The sequence below is a fragment of the Bos javanicus genome, chromosome 20 (genome assembly GCF_032452875.1).
Source record: "Bos javanicus breed banteng chromosome 20, ARS-OSU_banteng_1.0, whole genome shotgun sequence".
NCBI classification, from domain to species: domain Eukaryota; kingdom Metazoa; phylum Chordata; class Mammalia; order Artiodactyla; family Bovidae; genus Bos; species Bos javanicus.
In genome coordinates this window covers 27,104,489-27,130,358 of record NC_083887.1, presented here as the reverse complement: position 1 = coordinate 27,130,358, position 25,870 = coordinate 27,104,489, and the positions used below count along the sequence as shown (strand labels likewise).

Sequence of the window (25,870 nt, the reverse complement as noted above, 5' to 3'; positions counted from 1 at the left end):
GGTTGGGTTATCAAGTCAGCTGCTATCTCGATCAGCTGGAGAAAGTCTGAAAGCCAAGTAGAAAGTATGTCTCAAAATTATTCAACTTTATAACTGGACCTATACCCCATATCCACTAGTCAATGACAGTTGGGAGTCAAGTCACCATGTACTAAAGCACAAAGAAAGAGATAAGTTGAATAAACTGCTACAACTCTTGATACTGAACCCAACTTCTGACCACTTGCTCACAGTATAGCAAAGCCAATTTATTGACACCAGTTTGTGGTATAGAAAAGTATAGCTTTTATTGCAAAGTCCAGCAAGGAGAATGGGTAGTTTGTGTCAAAGGACCCAAACTCACCAGTGACTTTCAGAGAAGGGTTTTTAAAGGCAACATTTATGGTGAGAGTTGCAGGATTCCTGACTTCCTTCTGATTGGTTGGTGGTGAGGTAACGGGGTCATGTTTCAGGAATCCTAATCATCAAGCTTCTGGTACCAAACATTCTGGGTCAAGGTGAAGTCACCATTCTCCACCTGGATGGGGGTTCTTAGTTCCTACAGAAAAGTTCAAAGATATGTTTCAGATTGCTATGTATATCCCTTTGGAGAAGGCAATGGCACCCCACTCCAGTACCCTTGCCTGGAAAATCCCATGGACGGAGGAGCCTCGTAGGCTGCAGTCCATGGGGTCGCTGAGGGTCGGACACGACTGAGAGACTTCACTTTCACTTTTCACTTTCATGCACTGGAAAAGAAAATGGCAACCCACTCCAATGTTCTTGCCTGGAGAATCCCAGGGACTGGGGAGCCTGGTGGGCTACTGTTTATGGGGTCGCACAGAGTCGGACACGACTGAAGTGACTCAGCAGCAGCAGGGCTCTGTTTTATTGCTAAACAATTTTTATTATTTTCTTGCTTAACCATGTTTCCTTTGTTTCTACATTCCCACACTTCCCTAATTAGTAACTGATTGTGACTGCTCCTTCAAACTCAGAGATTTAGTAAATGCAAATCTTTCCCACAAACAAGTAATGGGGGACATGGAGGAATTTTTGTGCCCAGGAAGGCCTTGTAGGGTCCTGCTGGGTTTCAATCCCCTCTTTCCTTTGACGTTTCTCAATTCTGAAGGGAACAAGGGTGGGACCAAAAAAAAAAAAAAAAAACAGAACAGTTTTGGATAAACAGGCTAGTAATAAACTTGGCATGGGAACTTGGTTTTAGGGGGAGGAAAGGGTGGCTCAGACGGTAAAGGGTCTGCCTGCAATGCAGGAGACCTGGGTTCGATCCCTGGGTCAGGAAGATCCACTGGAGAAGGAAAAAACAACAACAACAGAATAGTTTTGGATAAACAGGCTAGTAATAAGCTTGGCATGGAACTTGGTTTTAGGGGGACTCAGTTTCAATCTCCACTCCTGTTTTAACCTTCCCTGAATCTTTGAGGTGATGTCTACTGTGGCTACTTTCTCCTGAAACAGAGTGTAGGCCTGCCTCAATTTGGGGAATAGACACCAAGTTGGAAATATTTCTGAGTTCCAAGTCTTGGATCTGAGTCTTGTATGAGTCTTGCATGACTAAGATCCTAGTCCATTGATCCACCATTTTTTGTCCAACAGACCCATTTAGAAGTAGGGGGAATAGTGACAACCTAAACTTTAATAAACCTTGGAAAATATATCCTATTTCTTGAGGAATTCAGGAGAATAAGCCTGAATACAGCTCAAATCTGGCACTACTGAGAGGCTTGTAGCCAGGTAGTCAGTTATCTAATTTTATTTAAGTAGGTTTTTAACTTCTAATGTACTATTAACATATACATAATAGGAGCTACAAGCCACTGCACATATGACTCCTTTTTCTGCTAAAGTCTGATCTAAAGCAATCTTATTATCCAATAGTTTTCTAGTTAAAGAATCTAGCACCCTCTATTGAGATGCTATGACTTGAGCTGTCTTATCTGTTATTGTCCCCAAAGCAAGAAAATATTTAATAGTTATAAGAGGAGACCTTGAGATCATAAGGTTGCAGCTGCCAATGGGCACTGTTTTGAGAATGGTTAGTGATATCCCTGAGTCTGACATATTTGAGAAAATTCAAGTTCTCAGCAAGAGAAGAATGTGTCTAAAATCATGTCCACCATGGCCACCCAGTTTCCCTTGGGTGTCTGAATATAGCCACTCCATTTTGACTTTCAAATGCATTCCTTTCTCCAATGGCCAAAGCAGATATACAGTGCCTATTTCATAGGCCACAAAACAGGCTGTTCTGATCAGCATAGAGTTCAGGTTGAATCATGAATAAGTCAGAATAACTTTAGTTGAATGTCTGTGACCTGGAGACTAAGGACTTAGACTTTAGCTCTCCCAGTACCATTTACTGCTTGTGTGGGCTCTGGACTTTAACTTGCTCCTTTGAAAAAGACCTTCCTTACAGGGTTACCAGGAGACCAAATGCCATGATGCACACATCTGAAGGGACTCTGTAATACAGTGTCCTGTTGTTGTTGATTTGCTATGTTGTGTCTGACTCTTTGAAACACCATGGGCTGTAACCCACCAGGCTCCTCTGTCCATGAGGTTTCCTAGGTAAGAATATTGGGTTTCCATTTATTTCTCCAGGGGATCTTCCCAACCCAGGGACTGAACTTGTGTCTCCTTCTTGGCAGGCAGATTCTTTACCACTGAGTCACCTGGGAAGCCTAACATCATGTCCTACTTGGCACTTATTTTTATGTAAGTCTCTTACAGTAGGTTCTCAACTACTGTGAATGGAAATCATGTTTTATTAAATATTATATTTTAGAAGTTCATAGAGGGAAAGGTGGGGCCTGGAAATTGTAACATAGTGAATGTTTGATGAATATGTTTGAAATAGCCAGTGCTATTTTTAGGACTGTAAAGGATGACGAGCAATAAAGACTATCCTTATCTAGTGAATTTTTATCCAGTTGGTAGAAAAGAATTAGCACACATAAAACAATTGAAGAGCTAAACTGTGTGGTAAGCTACTGGTTAATTGTTGAAGAGGTAAAGAGAGAAAGAGACCAATATTTGCTAGGTTAGTAAGGGAGAAGATGGAAGAAGTGAGACATAATGAATATTGAAGGATAGGCAAGAAGAAGTCTGTCTGGAGAATGTGCAAAGAAGTGGCTCCAGAATTAGATGTATGTCTAGACAGAGTGAGGAGACCTGAGGTGTCCCAAAAGCAAGGAATAGTTTAAACTGACTAGATCTGGGAGTACAGAGCAGTAGTATAAAATGAGGCCAAAGTCACCAGCATGGAGTTCCTTTTGCCTGTTCTGGAATGTTACTGGGTTCTTGCTATATTAAATAAATTTTTATTTCCATAGCTATGTTAATGGAAGGAGAAAGCAAATTACCAACTTTGAAGCTTCAATTTTATAAAGCACATGAAACATTTAGTAAGGTACTTAGCATCTCACTATATGCTATATAATTATTCTTACGGACATTATAGTTATTCTATTGGTGAGTAGAATATATAGGCAGGTGGTAAAGAATCCACCTGCCACTGTAGGAGATGCAGAAGACCTAGGTTCAGTCCCTGAGTTGAGAAGATCCCCTGGAGGAGTAAATGGCAACCCACTCCAGTATTCTTGCCTGGATAATTCCATAGACAGAGAAGCCTGTCAAGCTATAGTCCATGGGGTTGGGTAGAGTTGGACATGGTTGAGCAACTGAATTAATGAAATAATTATGAATTATTTCTGAATTAATGAAATAATTAATGGAATACCTCTAAATTTCATTATAAAAAGGATGTCTATGATCAACTGTCAATATATTTAAGGAGCTTATGTCAAGGACTGGCAAATTATATAGCTCGTTAGCCAAATCTGGCCCTGTTGCCTGTTTTCTTTTTTAATTGTATGAGAGCCAAAAATGGTTTTTATACAGGCTTAAATAGACAGACTGAATTTCAGGCATTAAGGTTCTTCTAATTCCCCATGAACTTGATATATTTGACTTTTGCTTTTCTTCCTCCCTTCAAAATTTAGCCACTATACTAATAGGAAATAAGCTAATAAAAACAGCAACCTAAAAATAATACCGAATTTTTAGAACAGCTACTATCATCAGATGTATTTTTTTCTAGGATTTAGAGAAGAAAAAGGGTTTTGGTAAAGGGATGCTTTATTTCCTTGAAAGTGAATGCTATTTTGCTTTCCAGGTTTCTAACATGTCTTTCACTTGCAAATTATCTCTCTTCACTCAAAGAAGCTTTAGGAAGAAAGGTTATGTCTGAGCAGGCAAGTGATTCCCAGCAATGAGCATGTTGCATCAGTTTTACTGTCACATAATAGCTAAATGCAGTTATTTGGGGAAGAAATAGAATCGATCCTTTATTTGAATATCAAACAAAGTGCCATGGGTCATGCAGAGGGTTGTTCTGCCTTCAGTTACCTTCATCACAATCTCATTACACAAGCTGGTACTTTTGGTCATTTGTTTCCAATCATACATTATTGAAAATATTAATCTAATTTCTTATAATAAGAGGTCTTTGATGTGAGACTTAACAGCTGTACTGTTACTGTACTCAGAAATTCTTTCCAAGATATTTCAAAATATATTGGAAAAGATACTTTTCTTACTATAAGTGAGAAAGAAAGAATAATGCATACATAAATATTCATTCTACACTTTTGATATACATAATATCTTACTTGTATTTACACTTTTATGGGGTTAGTAATATTCTTTTTGCTTTTATTGGAAGGCTTGCAATTTCGTAGGTAGACTTGGTTTTATTATTGTTGAAAATGAACTGATTGTTTTCAGTAAACTTCTTTCAGACTAAAATATTTTTTGAAATAGCCATCAGTGTAAGAACAAATTGTGGTATTTTCATTTAATGGAATATGTATAGCAACTGTGATGAATGAACTACAGCTATACAAAATGTGAATAATACTTACAAGAGAAAAACAATGTTAGGTTAAGGCAACAATGTAAAATGGTATAATGTATATTTATTTATAAAATTTCAAAAGCAAGAAAGACTAAATTATACTATAGGCAGGTGATAAAACTAATTTTTAAAAGCAAGCAATTGATATAAATGAAAGGATAGTGATCACCTTCAAAGAGGTAAGAGAGAGCTGTGATCAAGAAGCACACAGAATGCTCTCACACGAATCACTTTCCTGCATATTTCCTCTACTCCTGAAACCCTCTCCACCTCTGATTGTCAGAAAAATTCATTCCCCATTGTTACTTTCTCAGTTTGCTCTGTACCTATATGACACTAGCAGAAACTACCTGATGAAAAACACTTGTCATGCATTGTCTCCTTTTATATGTATAATCACGAATCTAAGTGATCTCTCAGAGCTGCCCAGTAGTCTTTCATATTTCCATTTTCAATCCACCCTACCTCTCCTTTTTAGATGAGTATTTCATACCTTCACCTTTCTCCTTCCACCTCTACATTCTCTCCTTCCTTTACTGTTAGCTCTCATTTCCCTGAGAAAACCAAGGTAAGCAGAAGAGAATGTTCTCATTTTCTGACCTCTGAATCCAGTGTTCCATATTGACGCCCATATATTCTGTCTTCCTTTCTGTAAGAAAAAGAAATGTACTGTTTCTCTATAAATCCAACCTTTCCCTAAGTATCCAATTCCAGTCCTTCTTATCTCTTAAGATCAATGCTTTGATTCTTCTCTGTTACCTCTCCTAATCTATAAATTTTCTGCAGTGTCTCACTCTCATTATAGAAACATATTGTGAGTTTTCCATCTATTATACAGAAGGAAGAAAATTCCCTTGGTCCAATATCTGTCTTTATCCTATAACTTTTGATTCTGTTTCCCTCTGTTACAGTTATTATTGGAAGAGGTACCTTATTCTGTCTCCACTTCCCAACTTCCTTCTATTTTCTCTTCTCTTGAATCTAATCAAGCTACCACTTCCTTTATTTTATTAAAAAGATACAGTGTCTAAACAAGTGAACAATCCCCATTCAGCCAAACCCAAAGTTCTACTCTCCATTTTTATTTTATTTTACCTGTAAGCAACATTGGCCTTGGTTGATCAAGTTTTCAGAACCCCTCCTCTCCTGGTTTTTACTTTCCTCCTTGGAGCCCTATGTTTCAACACACTGGATTTTTCTCTTTCATCTGGATCTTTGTATTCTGGGTTCCTTGGTGTTTCAGTCCTCTGACTCTTGCTTTCTCCATAGGACTCACTGAAATAACTCTGATATCCAAGTTTGTAAATATAAATACTGTCAATGGCCATGAAATTAAAAGACGTTTACTCCTTGGAAGAAAAGTTATGACCAACCTAGATAGCATATTCCAAAGTAGAGACGTTACTTTGCCAACAAAGATCCATTTAGTCAAGGCTATGGTTTTTCCAGTGGTCATTTGTGGATGCGAGAGTTGGACTGTGAAAAGAGCTGAGCACCGAAGAATTGATGCTTTTGAACTGTGGTGTTGGAGAAGACTTTTGAGAGTCCCTTGGACTGCAAGGAGATCCAACCAGTCCATTCTGAAGGAGATCAGTCCTGAGTGTTCTTTGAAGGGAATGATGCTAAAGCTGAAACTCCAGTACTTTAGCCACTTCATGCGAAGAGTTGACTCATTGGAAAAGACTCTGATGCTGGGAGGGATTGGGGGCAGGAGGAAAAGGGGATGACAGAGGATGAGATGGCTGGATGGCATCACCAACTCGATGGACGTGAGTTTGAGTGAACTCTGGGAGTTGGTGATGGACAGGGAGGCCTGAAGTGCTGCGATTCATGGGGTTGCAAAGAGTCGGACACGACGGAGCGACTGAACTGAACTGATACACTGAAAACTCAAAATGTACATATATAACCAAGACCTTACCCTAAATTCCAGCCTCCAATTTCCAAATGTTGATTTGACTTCTCTATTTTCATTTCTAATAGTCATCTCAAACCTAACTAGATCAAAACATAATTCTTAATTCATGCCTCCCTCCCTACCTTTTGATTCTTGTCATGTGCTTCCCATCTCAAATAATACTATCACAATTTACTCAATTGTTCAAGCCACAACCAGCAAACATTCTTTATTTTTATTTTCTTCTCATACTTTCCACATGTATATTCTAGTGTAACCTATCAGCAAATACTGTTGGTTCTATCTTTAAAATTTATCTTCACCAAGCACTTCTCTTCACCCTAGTCAAAATCTATTTAGAATACAAGCAATTCTCTCCATTCTCACTGAAAACCACTCTCTACTTGCTTGGAGCTCTTCAATAACTTCTTTACTGATCTCCTGCTTATAATCCTACCCGATCTTTCTGAGATCTATTCTCCACAGAGCCAGAGCTATCTTTAAAAACAACACTAAAAACAATAGTAAAATTTTATGTGTTCCCATGAAAGAGAATTGACAAAATTGTCCACCACAAATGCTCCTATTCAACAGTACACTTGAGTCATCACCCATGCAATAAAACTAGAAACATATGTATAAAGACTGGAAGGGAAGATGCCACCTGTACTTATTTCCAGGTAATGTAATTTTATACGTAGAGAAATCACATGGATTATTGAAAAAAAAAAAAGCAGTTACTCACATAAACACTTCCGGTAGAAATTGAGAGTTGTCTCCAGTAACTGTTCTCCACCTCTTAGGTTATAATAAAATTATTAGCTTGGACACATAATCCAGGTAAAGATGACATTTACAGTGAGTGGTCATGTGGCTATGTTCTAGCAAACAAGATGTGAAAGATAAGTAGTATGTGCAGTTTCTGGGTTGTGGTCTTAATGAGAAGAAGCATATCCTCTTTATTCCTATCTTCTTTCTGCTGGTTGGAAACCCAATTTAATGGCAGAAGCTGAAGCACTTATCTTGGCACAAGATGCAAGCCAAGAATGGCAGAGAAATCATATAGAAAGATCTTGGACCTACGAACTCTTTGTAGAATAAAGTTACTCCATTAGTTCAGATGTTAAGACTCTGCCAATTTGATATGACTGTCATTTCACCTGTGATAACTGATAGATGTATATAATATACTAATACATCAACAAATATATTATGCAGATGTTATCTTATTTTGTAACTGCTTCAACATATTGTTTTTATTTGTCTTAAAGGTAAAATTGATTTGCCCCATGTACTTCTCATCAATCTCATTCCTTTCCTTCTCTCAGGCAGTTATCATTATTATAAAACGTGTCTCTTGCAAGAACATAATTTATATCTTTGTTAAATATTAATAAATACATAATCTATATAAATGTCAAGTTACATTTTTTAAATGTTCCTTTAATGTTTCATAAAATATATAACATTCTGCAACTTTCTTTTTCATGCAATATTTTCAAAGTTCTAACCCTGTTATGTATTAATCTATTTTATGCATGTGCTTTACTGTGCTTAGTTGCTCAGTCATGTCCAACTCTTAGCAACCACATGGATGGTAGCCCACCAGGCTCCTCTGTCCATGGGGATTCTCCAGGCAAGAATATTATAGTGGGTTGCCATGCCCTCCTCCAGGGGATCTACCCAACCCAGGGATCCAACCCAGGTCTCCTGCATTGCAGGTGGATTCTTTACTGTCTGAGCCACCAGGGAAGCCCAAGAATACTGGAGTGGGTAGCCTATCCCTTCTCCCAAGGATCTTCCTGACCCAGGAATTGAACCAGGGTCTCCAGCACTGCAGGTGGATTCTTACCAGCTGAGCTACAAGGGAAGCCCTACTTTATGTATAATAATACTATAATACTATATGAATGTACCATAGTTTACTTGCCAAGGTCATACATTTTTTTGTCCTGTTTAATTATATATAAATGCCTATAACAGACTTTGGCAAATACTACTATTTAATTTAATGAAAAATTGTTTGGTAAGTGAAATAATTCATATCCCTTACCATGAGCAATTGAGTTACGCCAAAATTTTGTCACTGCAAATAAGGCTGCAATGAATCTATTTGAGCATGACTCTGCATTCAAAACAGTTTTGAGAATTTTTTAGTAAATTCATCTTTAAATAAAATTGTTAATTTGAAGGGTGTGAGTAAATGCAAGTTACCACCCAGTCACTCTCCATAGCTTATGAGAATTTTCCTATCACCACATCTTCACCAACACTTGACATTGATGAACATGTTTTTATGTGTTTTTTTAACCAATCTGATGGTGGTAAAGCTATATCTTTTGTTTATATTTGTTGTTTTAATTTTCCTGTTATTATTTTCCACTGGATGCTAACCCTTTACCTGTTACATTTATATATATATTTTCCTGTGTTTAAGCATCTTTTTTCCCCAAAAGCTTAAAATTTTGATATAGATGTGTTTGTTAATCCTTGCGATATAAATTTAATATTTGGTTAAGAAGCTCCTTGCAAACTTGTATTTATTCTGATAACCATAAAATTTTATTCATCATGTATAGATTTTTTAATTCATCTTAGATTAAATAATCCACTTTCTACACTGATTTTTTTAAATCCTTTCATCCTTATATACTGAACTTCTGTGTTCTTGAATATTGGTTCTTTATTCTACTCCACTAGGCTATGTTTTAATTTATTTGTAAACACAACACTGTGTTAAATATTATAACTTTGTAAAATACTTCAGTTTGTAATATGACAAGTACATTTCTTTACTCATTTATTCCAGATTATCTGAGTTATTGTCATGCATATATTCTTCCATAAACTTTTAGAATATATTTGGCTAGTTCCAGGAATAAACTGGATGGGGAAACAATGGTAACAGTGATAGACTTTACTTTTTTGGGCTCCAAAATCACTGCAGATGGTGACTTCAGCCATGAAATTAAAAGATGCTTGCTCCTTGGAAGAAAAGCTATGACCAACCTAGACAGCATCTTAAAAAGCAGAGACATTACTTTGCTAACAACGGTCCGTCTAGTCAAGGCTATGGTTTTTCCAGTAGTCATGTATGGATGTGAAAGTTGGACCATAAAGAAAGCTAAGTGCTAAAGAATTGATGCTTTTGAACTGTGGTGTTGGAGAAGACTCTTGGAAGTCCCTTGGACTGCAAGATCAAACCAGTCCATCCTAAAGAAAATCAGTCCTGAATATTCATTGGAAGGAATGATGCTGACGTTGAAGCTCCAATACTTGGGCCACATGATGCGAAGAACTGATTCATTGGAAAAGATCCTGATGCTGGGAAAGATTGAAAGCTAAAGGAGAAGGACATGACAGAGGATGAGATGGTTGGATGGCATCATCAACTTGATAGATATGAATTTGAGCAAGCTCCTGGAGTTGTTAATGGACAGGGAAGCCTCTTGTTCTGCAGTCCATGGAGTCACAAAGAGTAAGACATGACTGAGTGACTGAACTGAACTGAAGGAATAAACTAATAGGGATTTTTGATTGAAATTATCCTAAATTTATAGATTACTTTGAGGATAATGGACATCTTTCTAGAGCATGTATTATGATCTCAATTTTACATATTCATATGCATCACTCCATGTATTTATATAAAAAAAAAATTTAATGGTTGTATTTTCAGTGGTGGGATATTAGGTACATTTTTATTTTTTAATTTGTATTATGATTCTATATTGCATGGTATGTAACATTGAAAAAAAAGTCATCTTTCTAAAAAGTAGAAAAAACATTAATATGTTCTTGATATATGCATTTTAAATTGATCTTAGGTTGAATATATAAATGCTGAAACATATTTGTGAGTAAATCATCTTTCCTTATACATGATCTGTTAAAGTAGACAAAGTTGGTGCCCTGCCCAGAGTCCCCAGGGTCCTATTTATCAATCCCATGTGTGTTTACTTCTATGAGCTTATACCTGAAGGTCTCTGCATGGGGTTCTTAGATATGTTTTGACTGCACACACAGAGTCAGAAGAATATGAGAGCTACCTACCACCCCTTCTTCTATGGCCAGTGGTACAGGGTACAAAAATATAGCTCCCTCTCTTGAGTCAGGACAAACACAGAGGTGCAAATGATACTCCAGACACAACTGGACTGGGGCTGAGACTTTGCCTGATACACACGGCAGGGGGATATGTTGCATTCCCCCTTTCTGTCTTTTCCCCCCAATCCCTTACAAGTGTTTTTTAGGAGCACTTTACTAGTAAATATAATGGGCTTAATTGTGTCCCCTCAAATTCGTATGGTGAGGTCCTACTCTCAGTACCACAGAAGTGATTACATTTAGAGATCAGGCCTTTAAAGGGGTAGTCAAGGTTAAATGAGGTCATTAAGGTAGGTCCTAATCCAATATGGCATCCTTATAAAAAGAGGAGATTAGGACACTGACACACACAGAGGTAAGACTGTGTAAAGACCAGTGGGGAAATTGTCATCCACAAGCCAAGGAGAGAAACCTTGGAAGATACCTTGCTTTCCTATTTCTAGCCTGCAGAAATGTGAAAAAATAAATTTCTGTGTTTATGTCACCAAATCTGTGGTATTGTTATAGTAGCCCAGGCAAACTAATACAATACATAATTGCAGTGAATCTTCATCTAATATTCTCCAAATGACTTTTCTCCATGTTTTAAACAATATCAGTGTTATTGTAAATATGCAAAATAACCCCAAATTTGATTACAGGCCTGTTTTGAATCACATTCTATTCTCCTGGAGAAGAATATATAAGATGTAACTAAAGATGATTCTTAAAGGTTCATAGATTTTACGTTTTTCCCCTAAAAGGAGGAAATGTTTACATATTTTTAGCATTCTGATGCTTTTTTTTTTAGTGTTCAGATAATTATAATATTTATATGGAAATTCTGATTTGTAGTTTTATCAGTCACATAAATTGTGATGTTTCCATCACAATTTTGAATGTCTTTATTCTAAACTCACTAAGCATTTAATTTGAAACATAGGGGACAGGTTGAGAATGCTGCTATAAAAGAGTTTAAATGTCCTTCATGAAAAGCAATATTAATCTTAAAAGCAAACTGTATACAAAGTGTATGTAATTATGGAATATTTTTACAACCATCCATATCCTCAAATTGACTTCCCAAAGTTTCCAGCTTTAAATCTAAAAGAGAGAGATAACCATTCAACCATTTTCTCAGTGTCATAGTTGTGATCTGGTCCTCATAATCCACCATTTTGCTTCATTCAAGGGCAAAAGAATTGAGCTGTGAGCAAAGATAACCATGGGACAAGGCACGCTTCATTTCTATAGTGTAATCCATCCCCTGCTGCTTTTGCTTATTACTGCCCTCGTTTCATTTTATTTCCCTTAGGAATGTGCATGCAGCTTGGTTAGGGTAGTAGAATTATCACTAAAATCAGCCCCATTGCCGCTTGACCAATGAATAAGACCCTGATGATTCCTTGATCCCTGTTTGGATTTATACATTTTATCAATTGTTAATGTGGCCTCTGCCTGATGTTCCTCATCCCTCACCATTAAACTCCTTAGAAAAGGAAAAGCAGGTACTTCAAGTCCAAGTATGAAATGGAAATGCTCTGTCATTCTTTCCCTCCTGTTTCTCTTTCTTTGTTCTCAAATCCTATAATTGAAACTAGCATTTAGAAACAATTATTTGGAATATGCTATTTTGAGTGAATGAATTCAATTTGTCGGCTTGATAGACTTTGACTTGCCTTGTTTCAGCTTCTACTTAAATTCCTTTTTAAAAATATAATAGAAATCATAATTTCTGATAGCACCTTATAAAAATTCTAGTGCTATGGAGGTTGACAACGTATCTACTTCTGCCCAATGAAGAAACTTGAAAGTCATGGGGTTTGGAGATAGCCTCAGTTTGAAATCTTTTTCATTGATTGTTGGCTATATCATTTTATTCAAATTATTTAGCATCTCTGTAGCTCAGTTTTATCATTGGTAAGATGGGAACGATAATAATCACTTTAGAAAATTAAAAACGTTTTCGTAGAGGCATGTGAAACAAATGAGACAATAGCACAATGCATAACACATAGTAAACACTCAATAGTTTGCTATTATTTTTGATATCATTCAGATTTTTAAGGCATTTTTACCAATTAATCTTCTAGTGAAACTTCCCTCATGTTAGGCATTGTGCTTGATGTTGGAAACATCTGGATGAAAAGACATAGAACATTTCCTTGGAAAGTGATTTGTCTGAAGGAAGAGTCAGACAAAGGACATTTAATTGCAGTGCAGCATGATCTCTTTGATAGAGATTTGTGCAAAGAACTTAGTGAACAAACTCTCCACCCTCCCTCTGCATACACACGTGACACTTCCTCCCCATCTTCCCCACTCAATTCTTTTCATAATATTATTATTATCATGTCATATATTTTCCTCTCGAGTTTGTATATTGTCTGTATATTCCCATAGAATATAAGCTCATGGAGGAGAGTGATTTCTGTCGTTTAGTTTACTGCTGCCACATCATTGCTTAAAACACTGCTTGGCACATAGTAAGTTCTCAATAAATCTTTGTTAAGAGAATGATGCACAATCTCCCCAATTTTACACCATTCTCATCAAATGGCCAAGGATATTTTTTTTCCTCCTCAGGCTCTTCTATTGCCCTAGAGGATAGGATTTAACATATAACCTCTCAAATTTAAAATCTTGTTCTGAGATACAGATGAAGAAAAATAGTACATTTCTATTGGTTTTTCAGATGTCATAAATCTGAGAAATAGCTCAATCATGGAATGAGAAACCATGAGCTAGGCTTATTAGGATGGAATTTAAAGGAAGTTAATTAAGTTTAAATTCTTACATTCACTGTCAAACTAAAAAAATATAGGACTAGAGAGACTTTGTTGTTCAGTCACCCAGGCATGTCCAACTCTTTGTGACCTCATGCACTGCAGCATACCAGGCCTCCCTGTCCATCACCAACTCCTGAAGTTTACCCAAATTTATGTCCATTGCATCAGTGATGCTATTCAGCCGTCTCATCCTCTGACACCCTTTTCTCCTAGGGAGAACATTAGGGAGACTTTGCTTAAAAGCAATTAATGGAAAACAAGAGGTAGGACATTTAGTTTATCACAAAGATATAATGAGCCAAGGGGCTTCCAAAATTAGCTAAGACAAAAGTGTGTTTTTAGTCTGCTCAGTCAAGAACTAAGATGCAACATCTCTCTAGTATGTATTAGCAAGACAACAGTGAGGACTGTACTGAGTTTTGGTATCAACATTCGCAGTAGCTTGAATCATCTGGAGACCAGGTCTATAAGTATTGGGCAAACTAAGTGTACTGGCATGAAAACGAAAAGATTAAGGGAAAGTAGGATTGCTGCTTTCAAATATTAGAAGGATTACTTTACTTAAGAATCTGTATTTGTTCTGATTATGAAGTACTAGTATGGCATAATGGAGAGAACATAGGATTCTAGTCAGACAGACCCGACTTCAGTTCTAGCACAGATACAGATTCCCTCTGTCATGTGGGTCTCTGGACCCTCAGTTTCCCAATATCAAACATAAAAATAGTTACGCTTACATTGTATGATTGTTATGATGATTAAAAATACCACTTGCTATAAGCCATATACAAGATTTTTTGTAAGTGATAACTATTCCCAATGAAGGAAGTAGTATTAAAAGAGTTACAGAAAAACTCAAAACAAAGATGTTATTCAAACATGGAATTGACTCCCTCCTCAGTTCATTATCACTGGATAAACTTCAATGACTACTCTGCCACCCATCATCAATTTTGTAAGGTTCTTTCAACTCTATGATTTCAATATTGACTGTATTCTCTATCACTGCAATGGAGGCTATTTTAGGGAAATATAATACAAAACAAACCCAATAAAAACAAAGAACGTTTTCAGATAAATACTATTATTGCACCTACAAATATTATTGAATATAGAAAATACCAAATTTCATATATCAGTGTGTCATCAAAAATGGTAGAAAGGTCTTGAGAGATAGACAGGACATGTTTTGAACCCCAGCTGTGTCACTTAGCAGACTTGAACTCTTAGGAAAATTCTTAGTCTCTCTTAACCTCAATACATAGAAAAAAATAAGGGTTATATTATCTTACAAAGTCTTTAAGAAGGACTTTCCTGCACTTGGTACATAATCTAGCACATTGCAATAATTCAGTAAAAAATTACATCTCCCTTGCTGCTCCCCAGAAAACCAACAAATATCATTACTTTTTCCTTCTCTTTTAAAAAATGGAGACCACAATGTAATAGTGCTATTATAGCAAGATGAGATTTGAGAATATACCCATAGTTGTTTGAAATTAAGAGTGATTGATATATAAGTGGGCTACAAAAATAATTCATGATAAGGTATGACAGAAAACAACAAAATTCTGTAAAGCAATTGTCCTTCAATTAAAAAATAAATACATTTTTAAAAAAATGATGGGCCAAAGAACCAGGTAATAAGAATTTCTGCCTCCTTGAGAAAATCAGTCAACTCTTACCTCTCCATATACAGCAAATGATGAAGATGCTCTTAAGGAAACAGTAAGAAAACCACAAGATAAAGAGGAATGGCATAATGCACTATTGCCTGTGCTTGGTAAATTTTACATTTCATTTCAAAATGATCAAGTAAGAACTTCTCTGGCTGTCCAGAGGTTCTCCATACTTCCAGTGCAAGAGAGGGTTTGATCCCTGGTCGGGGAACTAAGATCCCACATACCTCGAGGTATGGCCAAAAATTTTTTGATTAAAAAAATAGCCAAGTGTATTATTTGTATGGAATTAGAAAAACAATAAAATAGGAAATAATTGTCTATAAAAAACTTCTTCCAAGTAATACTGAATTATAGTGATCAGGTCCTTGTTTTTATAGAGAAAACAAGCAAGCATATGGAAAGACTCTTGAGAGTCCCTTGGACTGCAAGGAGGTCAAATCAGTCCATCCTAAAGGAAATCAGTCCTGAATATTCATTGGAATGACTGATGCTGAAGCTGAAGCACGCATACTTTGGCCACCTGATGCAAAGAGCCAACTCATTGGAAAAGACCCTAAAGCTGGGAAAGATTGAAGGCAAAAGGAGAAGGGGGTGGCAGATGAGCTAGTTAGATAGCATCACCAACTCAGTGGACAAGAATTTAAGTAAACTCCAGGAGACAGTGAAGAACAGGGGAGCCTGGAGTCACAAAAAGTCAGACATGATTTAATGACTAAACAACAACATTAAAAATTTAAGTGAATTCTCAAAGCATTATTATACATTGCATATTAATAATTACATGGTTGACTTTAGAATACTTCTTGCTGGATTGTAAGTAATATGAGGGGAGGGAAATCTCTCTCTTTTTACTTCTAGATATCCAGTCCTATATAACCACATGTTCCATGATTATATGTTGAATGAATAAATAAAATAAATTAATCAGGTCACCTGTGATTTTTTTCCCAACTGATTCCCACTCTTGCTTTCATCCCACCCTTCTGGGCATTTAATATACCACCACAGGTTTTTTAATGTCAGTTTTATTTTTCTTGACTCAGCTCTTTGAACAAATGATTCATATAATTCTTATACCCATAGCATCTGAGAAACAGTAGCCGTCAAGAAGTGTTCTCTGAGTAACAGAGCTGGGAACTTGGTAATTGTAAGGAGAATAGTTAATGCTAACAAACAGGCTCCAGGCAGTATTTCAACTCTGATTGTGAGACATCTCAGCTGCTTCAGCATTGAATCATTATGGCCATCTTTCCCCCATTTCTATTTCTGTTACACATGCCTAGAAGCATACTTAGGCTTAGGAACAAGAGTTATGTTCAAAGTATTCAACAACTGCTAGTAAGTGAGCACTGACCAATCAAACTAGGGGCTATCCATCCATACGCTAGCAAGATCAAGGTCTTAAAGCTTCTTACCCTGTTAAACACTGTTTTGTAGACACGGAGTAGTAAGTTGGACTTGAGGGGAACTGGGGAGGAGACCAATTGGTAAATGGGTGGGGAAGGAGATACTAGGAGGCATGAAGTCATGGCTATTTAACCACTGGAATTGAAATAGTTCAAAATCTTAACAATCTGTATGGCTATGATAGAATGTACTGGCTGAATATCAGCTCTGCTTAGCAACATGCATTAATAAAGGAATTGGCAGAATGTCAACAAGTTCTAAGTTGGAATGCTGCCAATTCTTTCCGACTACCACAACTCTTAACAATCTCTGCTAACATCCCTTTTCTTGAAAAATGCAAGCTGGAAAATGAATGGGGAATTTTAGTATCTGTAGAAATGTGAATGGTATAACTCACTATTTTACAGAAGCCTGATTTATAGGAGGGGAATGGGAAATTATGTGTGAGATCTAAAATTGCAATCTCTTGGGATCTTTTCTACTTTTCAAAAGAGAGGCAGGTCAGGTCAGAATTTTATTATTTTTGGCTAAAGGCCAATGAATGTCTTACAATGTGATTTTAACATGTTATAAAAAAATCAAATCAGAACAAAGTTAGAGTGAGATTCTAAGCACAAAATTTGGTAATAACAGTTGAGAGTTAATTTCATAAAAGGAGACAACAGTTTAATACTTTACTGTATTGTTTTAATTTGTAGTGTCTTAACTTTTCACTAACTTCTTCAAATATCAGACATGAAGTAAAAATCCAAACTCTCCCACAGTCACACCATAAAGAATTTCTTCTTTCCTAAATGTTTCAAATTAGAAGTATACCCAAGAAGCTTTTTACATGATCAGATTTATTAGGGAGAGTCCAGAGCTATATAAAGGGGGTCTTAACTCAGGGATTCCAGTGTGACTAACTTACTGGTTTCAAAGAATTCTAGGTTCTTGCCTTTAATGATAATACTTGCCATCATGACATTTTGCAGCTGAAGAAAGTTTAAACTAACCAAATAGAAGTATCTATTTCAAGTTATATTTATATACTGTAAATCAAGTGAATTTGGAGGAGCATATATTTTATAAAATATATTTGATAACATTTATTTATGGTAGAAACTGGAGTATATGCAAATCCTTCATAGTGTGGGACTAAAATATTGAAAGTGTCTTAATTTAAATTACATCTTCTGCATCAATGACAATCAAAAAGGATTTATAAACTAGACAAGCTCTTTTCATGTTAAATAATTCCTTCAAAATCTGGTAAACACACATAAACAAATAAACCAAAACCTTTATAAAATGGGAATGAAAAGTTTTGTTTGAATATGAGGATTCCAAAAGAGTCAAGAACACATATAAACCGGTTTTAAAGATATTTTTCAAACTTCCTGATAAAACAAAAAAATGCAAATCATTGGCTATTAATTTGAATATAATAGTCTCATTATTTACAGCTTGAGTTTTTTTGTCAGTTAATTGTTTACAAAACAAACAAGCTCTGACAAAAATTTATCTTATATGAGGGAAATTAATCACTATTTACGTTCCTCAAAATAGTCTTATGATATTTCAAATAGCATTTCAAGTATATTCTTCATAACTGTAATCTTTTAAAAGCCTCTTTTAAAGATCCAATAAAGAATGCAGAGGACATAAGTTTCCCTAACTTATGCTTCAATAGATTAAAAACTCACTATTTCATTCTGCAATAATGAGAGGACAGTGAATTTGTAAATCATGGCAGAAAATGAGTAGTGATATGGAAATGTAACCTCTCTAGCATGAATTGAATTCCACTCACTTCAATACAAAGCACCGTGTTGACTTGAAATGTAAGCAGAAGGTACATTTTCCTCCTGTGATATCTTGGTTCTGGCCTGCTGAATCATTGAGACTATGAATGCAGTGCCTGGAATTGTAATTTAGGGAGAGCCGTTGATGCAGTGCTCTGTTCTTATTACGCATTTCATATTTAGAAAATGTAGTCTTGTATCAACAATATATCTTAGTTTTCTTTCCATTTGCCTATTATTTTCTTTCCTTTATAATCACTACCCCTATGAAGACCACATTCTTAAGCTTAATTTTGAAACTTTGGCTGCCTCCAATCTTTCTAAATTTATTGTCCTTAACAGATTTTCTGAGTACTCTGATTCATTTGCACTGAATACTTACACCATCTCTTTCTGTCAGAAAAAGGCACATCACTTCTAGTTTTTGCTGAAAATAATCTTTGGACAAAAAAGGACCAAGATCTGAGGTGTTAATGAAAACTGACACTTTGTTCAATATCCCTCTCCAGTCTGCTTTATGTTTGTGGTGTTTATAATGTTATGTTCTTACATCACTTGGTTTCCCTGTTGAAATCAAAGCCACATGAGGAGGGGATCTGTGGCATATATTTTGCATCATAGCATCTTCCTAACAAAGCCTGTAACTAGAGAAGGTGCTTAATGAAGCTTGGCTTTCTTATACATGTCTACCTCTCTTTATAATTAAAGCAACAGTAACAAAGAAGGAATCATGATTGTAGAATTGCCTCTGGTTTATAAATTGTTTCAGAGAGGCTTCTATATTTTAATGAAAAATAAAAGCAATATTAAGAATAAAGAACACATTAGCAATTGTTCCCCTCATCTGGTGGCTCAGATGGTAAAGAATCTGCATGCAATGTGGGAGACTAGAGTTCAATCCCTGGGTCTGAAAGATCCCCTGGAGAAGGGAATGGCAACTCACTCCAGTATTCTTGCCTGGAGAATCCCATGGACAGAGGAGTTGGTGGGCTAAAGTCTATGGAGTCATAAAGAGTCAGATATGACTGAGTAACTAACACTTTAACACTTTCTGGTGGTTACAGCCTTCAGTTCAGTTCATTTCAGTCACTCAGTCGTGTCCAACTCTTTGTGACCCCATGAACCACAGCATGCCAGGCCTCCCTGTCCATCATCAACACTCAGAGTCCACCCAAACCCATGTCCATTGAGTTGGTGATGCCATCCAACTATCTCATCCTCTGTCGTCTCCTTCTCCTCCTGACTTCAATCTTTCCCAGCGTCAAGGTCTTTTCAAATGACTCAACTCTTTGTATCAGGTGACCAAAGTACTGGAGTTTCAGCTTCAACATCAGTCCTATCAATGAACACCCAGGACTGATCTCCTTTAGGATGGACTGGTTGGATCTCCTTGCAGTCCAAGGGACTCTCAAGAGTCTTCTCCAAAACCACAGTTCAAAAGCATCAATTCTTTAGCACTCAGCTTTCTTTATAGTCCAACTCTCACATCCATACATGACCACTGGAAAAACCACAGCCTTGACTAGACGGACTTAGTCACCATTATTTCTGGCTCTGTGCCTTCCAGGAATGTAGTGGAATCACATTTGTTAGCTATTTTATGGTTGAGAATGATGAAAGATCTGGTCTGCCAGTTGAGAGGGAAGGTGTACTTCCTGGCCAGAGCACTTACTCATTGGTAAGAGTATAATTTCTCTTTCCCTCTGGCTCAGCTACTGGTAGCATCTGAGATGGTGGCAGCTCCAGCATCCAGCTTGGGGTGATGAGCAGAATTCTCCTGGGAGTTCAAATTTGAATGGGAGAATAATAGGAGTGAATAATAAGCCTTCATTGTTTTAAAACCCTGAGATTTGGAGACTATTTGTAACCCTAGAATACTTTAGCCTACTTCATGCATAACTTTTCCACCACTTTCAGGCCTCATATAATTACTTTTGTATGTTTCTTTCCACATTTTGCTTCACAGTCATGAAAAAAACAAAAGGAAACATATATACAAAAACATGGGGCATTTTTGCAATCAAAAAAGGATTATGTTGTTCCCACTGATGTGTAGATTTTTACAAAAATAGAATTACATTGTATGCATTATATTTTGTTCTGCATAAAAGATTTTACATAAACAATTAATGTACTTCTATATTTAATAGTTTTGAGAAATGCTAATTTTATAATTAAGAATTATAAGTTCTTAATTATAACAATAATTATATATTATTATTATTAGTTATAATTATATAATTTTTCTTATGCAGAAGAAAAATTTCAGATAAATTTCTATCTTTTAAAAAAATTGTTCTCAATTTAGGAAGATAATTCTATTTACAATTAAGGTTAAGTTATACAGCATTCTTTTTACTCCATTATGTTCTATTCTGGGCTTCCCCAGTGGCTCAGCAATAAATAATCCACCTGTTAGTACAGGAAAAGCAGAAACACAGGTTCTATCCCTAGATCAGGAAGATCCCCTGGAGGAGTAAATGGCAACTCACTCTGGTAATCTAATCCAGAAAAATCTAATGCAGGTTGCAGAAGAATCAGATATGACTGAACGACTAAGCAACAACAACAATGTTAATTGTTATTAACAAATAAACAAAAGTCTAATTTGGATTTGTTGCACTTTGAAATATATGAAAAATATAAATAAGGAAATGTAATTATCAATAAAATTTTTATACAAGTTTTTAAAATGCATCCAGTAAACAAAAGTGTTTGCAACAAAACATTAGCTAACTTTTCATATTCTGAGGATATAATTGTACCATTTTAATCTACTCAAGTTTCATGCAAATGCTAGATTATCTTATAAATATTTGCTTCTCTTTTCACAAGTATAATTAAAACTCTCACGTAAAATATTGTCAAATTATGGTAAGACCAAGCAAACTTTGTTTTAGTTGTGGGAAATGAGTATTATGTGGTGACTTGAAAAGTCTCTGTTCCTAATAAATATAAAACAATTTCAAGACAAGACCTGTATTAAAAATAACTTAAGAACAGGAGAATATATAATTAAGGACTAATCATTATTACTTCAGTTCAGTTTAGTTCAGTTCAGTTGCTCAGTCGTGTCCGACTCTTTGAGACCCCATGAATCGCAGCACGCCAGGCCTCCTTGTCCATCACCAACTCCTGGAGTTCACCCAGACTCATGTCCATCCAGTCGGTGATGCCATCCAGCCATCTCATCCTCTGTCGTCCCCTTCTCCTCCTGCCCCCAATCCCTCCCAGCATCAGGGTCTTTTCCAATGAGTCAACTCTTCTCATGAGGTGGCCAAAGTACTATAGTTTCAGCTTTAGCATTATTCCTTCCAAAGAGATCCCAGGGCTGATCTCCTTCAGAATGGACTGGTTGGATCTCCTTGCAGTCCAAGGGACTCTCAAGAGTCTTCTCCAACACCACAGTTCAAAAGCATCAATTCTTCAGTGCTCAGCTTTCTTCACAGTCAACCCTCACATCCATACATGACCACTGGAAAAACTAAGTCTTGACTAGACGGACCTTCATTGGCAAAGTAATGTCTCTGCTTTTCAATATGCTATCTAGGTTGGTCATAACTTTTCTTCCAAGGAGTAAGCGTCTTTGAATTTCATGGCTGCAATCACCATCTTCAGCGAGTCTGGAGCCCCCAGAAAAATAAAGTCTGACACTGTTTCCACTCTTTCCCCATCTATTTCCCATGAAGTGATGGGACCAGATGCCATGATCTTCGTTTTCTGAATGTTGAGCTTTAAGCCAACTTTTCACTCTCCTCTTTCACTTTCATCAAGAGGCTTTTTAGTTCCTCTTCACTTTCTGTCATAATGGTGGTGTCATCTGCATATCTGAGGTTATTGATATGTCTCCTGGCAATCTTGATTCCAGCTTGTACTTCTTCCAGCCCAGTATTTCTCATAATGTACTCTGCATAATCATTATTACTTACAATTATAAAATAAAGGTTTTTGGCTTTTTAGACAAAACTCCATCTTCCAAGAAGAAAATGCAAAGATGATGCAGCTTTTATGTGAAAAAAACAACTTTCTAGAAGGCTGATTTCCTGAGAATTAGCTTAAAAAAATGTTCCATTATATATGCAGTATCTTGGTATATATCATTAATATATAACTGCATAGTAAAATCAGTCTTTATTAATCATTGTTCCTTTGTGGCTTAGGTGACCCAAACATAACTGAGCATTTTAAATTGCAAGTTTGTCATTTTTTATCATTTATAGAAATAATTAAAATTATACAAAGTGTATCATTTCACTCACCGTTCATCATTAGTAGAGTGCTAACTAATTTTGAGGTACATTTATAAACATAATTTATTATATCTTTATATTATTCAAACAGACATGCAAACTCAATTGCTAGGATATTTTTGGCTGCTTAATGTATGACACAGACATATCTCATTTTACTGCCTTATTGCACTTTACAGATATTGCTGTTTTTATAATTTAAAGATTTGCAGTGATGGAATTCCAGCTGAGCTATTTCAAATCCTAAAAGGTGATGCTATTAAAGTGCTGTGCTCAATATGCCAGAAAATTTGGAAAACTCAGCAGTGGCCACAGGACTGGAAAAGGTCAGTTTTCATTCCAATCTCAAAGAAAGGTAATGCAAAAGAATGTTCAAACTACCAAACAATTGCACTCATCCCACATGCTAGCAAAATAACACTGATGGGGAACACATGTATACCTGTGGTGGATTCATTTTGATATTTGGCAAAACTAATACAATTATGTAAAGTTTAAAAATAAAATAAGATTTAAAAAAAAATTCTACATTTAGACTTCAACAGTACATGAACTGAGAACTTCCAGATGTACAAGCTGGATTTAGAAAAGGCAGAGGAACCAGAGATCAAATTGCCAAAATCCACTGGATCATAGAAAAGCAAAGATCTCAGAAAAATATCTACTTCTGCTTTATTGTCTATGCCAAAGCCTTTGACTGTGTGGATCACAACAAACTGGAAAATTCTTCAAGAGATGGGAATACCAGACCCCCTTACCTGCCTCCTGAGAAATTTGTATGCAGGTCAAGAAGCAACTGTCAGAACCGGACATGGAACAACAGACTGGTTTCAAATTGGGAAAGGAGTACATCAAGGCTGTATATTGTCACCCTGCTCTTTAACTTATATGTGGAGTACATCGTGTGAAATGCTGGGCTGGATGAAGCACAGCTGGAATCAAGATTGCTGGGAGAAATATCAATAACCTCAGATATGCAGATGACACAATCCTTATGTAGAAAGCAAAGAAAAACTAAAAAGCCTCTTGATGAAAGTGAAAGAGGAGAGTGAAAAAGTTGGCTTAAAACTCAACATTCAGAAAACGAAGATCATGGCATCTGGTCCCATCACTTCATGGGAAATAGACGGGGAAGCAATGGAAATAGTGACAGAATTTATTTTCTTGGACTCAAAAGTCACTGTAGATGGTAACTGCAGCCATGAAATCAAAAGACACTGGCTCCCTGGAAGAAAAGTTATGACCAACCTAGACAGCATATTAAAAAGCAGAGACATTACTTTGCCAACAAATGCCCATCTAGTCTAAGCTATGGTTTTTCCAGTAGTCATGTATGGTTGTGAGAGTTGGACCATAAAGAAAGCTGAGCACAAAAGAATTGATGCTTTTGAACTGTGGTGTTGGAGAAAACTCTTGAGAGTCCCTCGGACTGCAAGGAGATCCAACCAGTCAATCATAAAGGAAATCAGTCCTGAATATTCATTGGAATGACAGATGCTGAAGCAGAAGCTCCAACACTTTGACCACCTGATGTGAAGAACTGACTCACTGGAAAAGACCCTGATGCTGGGAAAGATTGAAGGCAGGAGGAGAAGGGGATGCCAGAGGATGAGATGATTGGATAACATCACTGACTTGATGTACATGAGTTTGAGCAAACTGCAGGAGTTGGTGATGGACAGGGAAGCCTGGTATGCTGCAGTCCATGGGGTTGCAAAGAGTTGGACACGAATGAGTGACTGAACTGAACTGAATGACATCTATCAAGTCTGTCAGTGCTATTTTACGAATAGCATTTTCTCACTTTGTGTCTGTGTCAAATTTTAGTAATTCTTCCAGCATTTCAAAGTTTTCTATGGTTACTGTATTTGTTTTGGTGATTGGTGATTAATGATTTTGATGTTACTATTGTAATCATTTTGGAGTGCCATAAATCACACCCTTATGAAGCAGAAAACTTAATGGATGTTGTGTGTTTTCTGACTGCTCCACTGACTGATCCCCCATCTCTCTCTCTTTCTGCTCAGACCTCCCTATTCCCTAAGAAATTACAGTGTTGAAAGTAGGCCAGTCAATATACTTACAATGGTCTCTACATATTCAAGTGAAAGGAAGAGTAACATGTGATCACAGTATCATGCAAACATGTATTTTATATGTATTGGGGCTCAAAAATTACTGTGATTCACTTTATTTTGATATTTCACTTTACTGCTGTGGTCTGGAATGGAACCCACAATAATCTTCAAGAGATGCCTGTACTATATGTTTCTTATCCATGAAAAACAGAAACATATAACTCAAATATTAAAGGCTTTTATTTTCTTATATTTCAATCATTTAAAAAGTCATTTATAGGACAAAAAATGGTTTTGTGAGAGTATGACCCTGCACTCCAGCACAATATTTTAAATTCTCAGGGAACAATGTACAATAAGAATAGAAACTTGTCAGGTATTTTAAAAAGTTAATCAAGTTCTTTGTTGAAGAGCACTGCCTAATTCTGGAAGACACATAAACTCAGTGAAGAAAAGCTATTTGGGTTTTAACTTTTAATCAATGACAATATAACCTCCTGGTTATAATTTTATGCCTTCATCCAAGCTGATAAAGAGTCTAAACTCCTATTCCTATAAAGAGAGTGAAATAGAAAGAGGAAAAGAGAAGAGAGAAAGAGAAAGAAACTCAAATAGGATTCTTCCATCATTTTTATAAAATATTTCTTGCAGAAAACTACCACCAAACAGCTTTAAATAATGCACAGAATACTTGATCATTTTTTCCAAAAAATGTTTTCTTTAGCAGTTATGTTCCATACTCTCCAATGAAATGAGAAAAAAAAAAAAATTGGGCTTCAGGAATAACTCTTCCAACTTCCAGGAATTTGTCTAAAAATAATCACCTGGTTGTAAAAGCTCATGTTTCAGGAAGACGTTTTCCTGCAAGCATTCCTGCAAATCATGAACAGGTAAGGCATTTATGGTAGGAGAAAAATGATTTGCCAAGGGCTTTCATATCTCTACCTACAACATTCCTTATCCTTCCGTCTTAGAAGCTGAGTGA

General features: G+C 36.3%; 1 long non-coding RNA gene across 1 annotated transcript; it reads right to left on the bottom strand.

Moving 5' to 3' along the window:
• Nucleotides 1-268: 268 nt before the first annotated feature.
• Nucleotides 269-17,175, bottom strand: LOC133233351 (uncharacterized). Its single transcript, XR_009731686.1, has 3 exons — nt 16,782-17,175; nt 5,513-5,561; nt 269-538 (listed from the first exon to the last, which is right to left on the bottom strand). It is a non-coding gene; the product is annotated as an uncharacterized LOC133233351 (long non-coding RNA).
• Nucleotides 17,176-25,870: the final 8,695 nt, after the last annotated feature.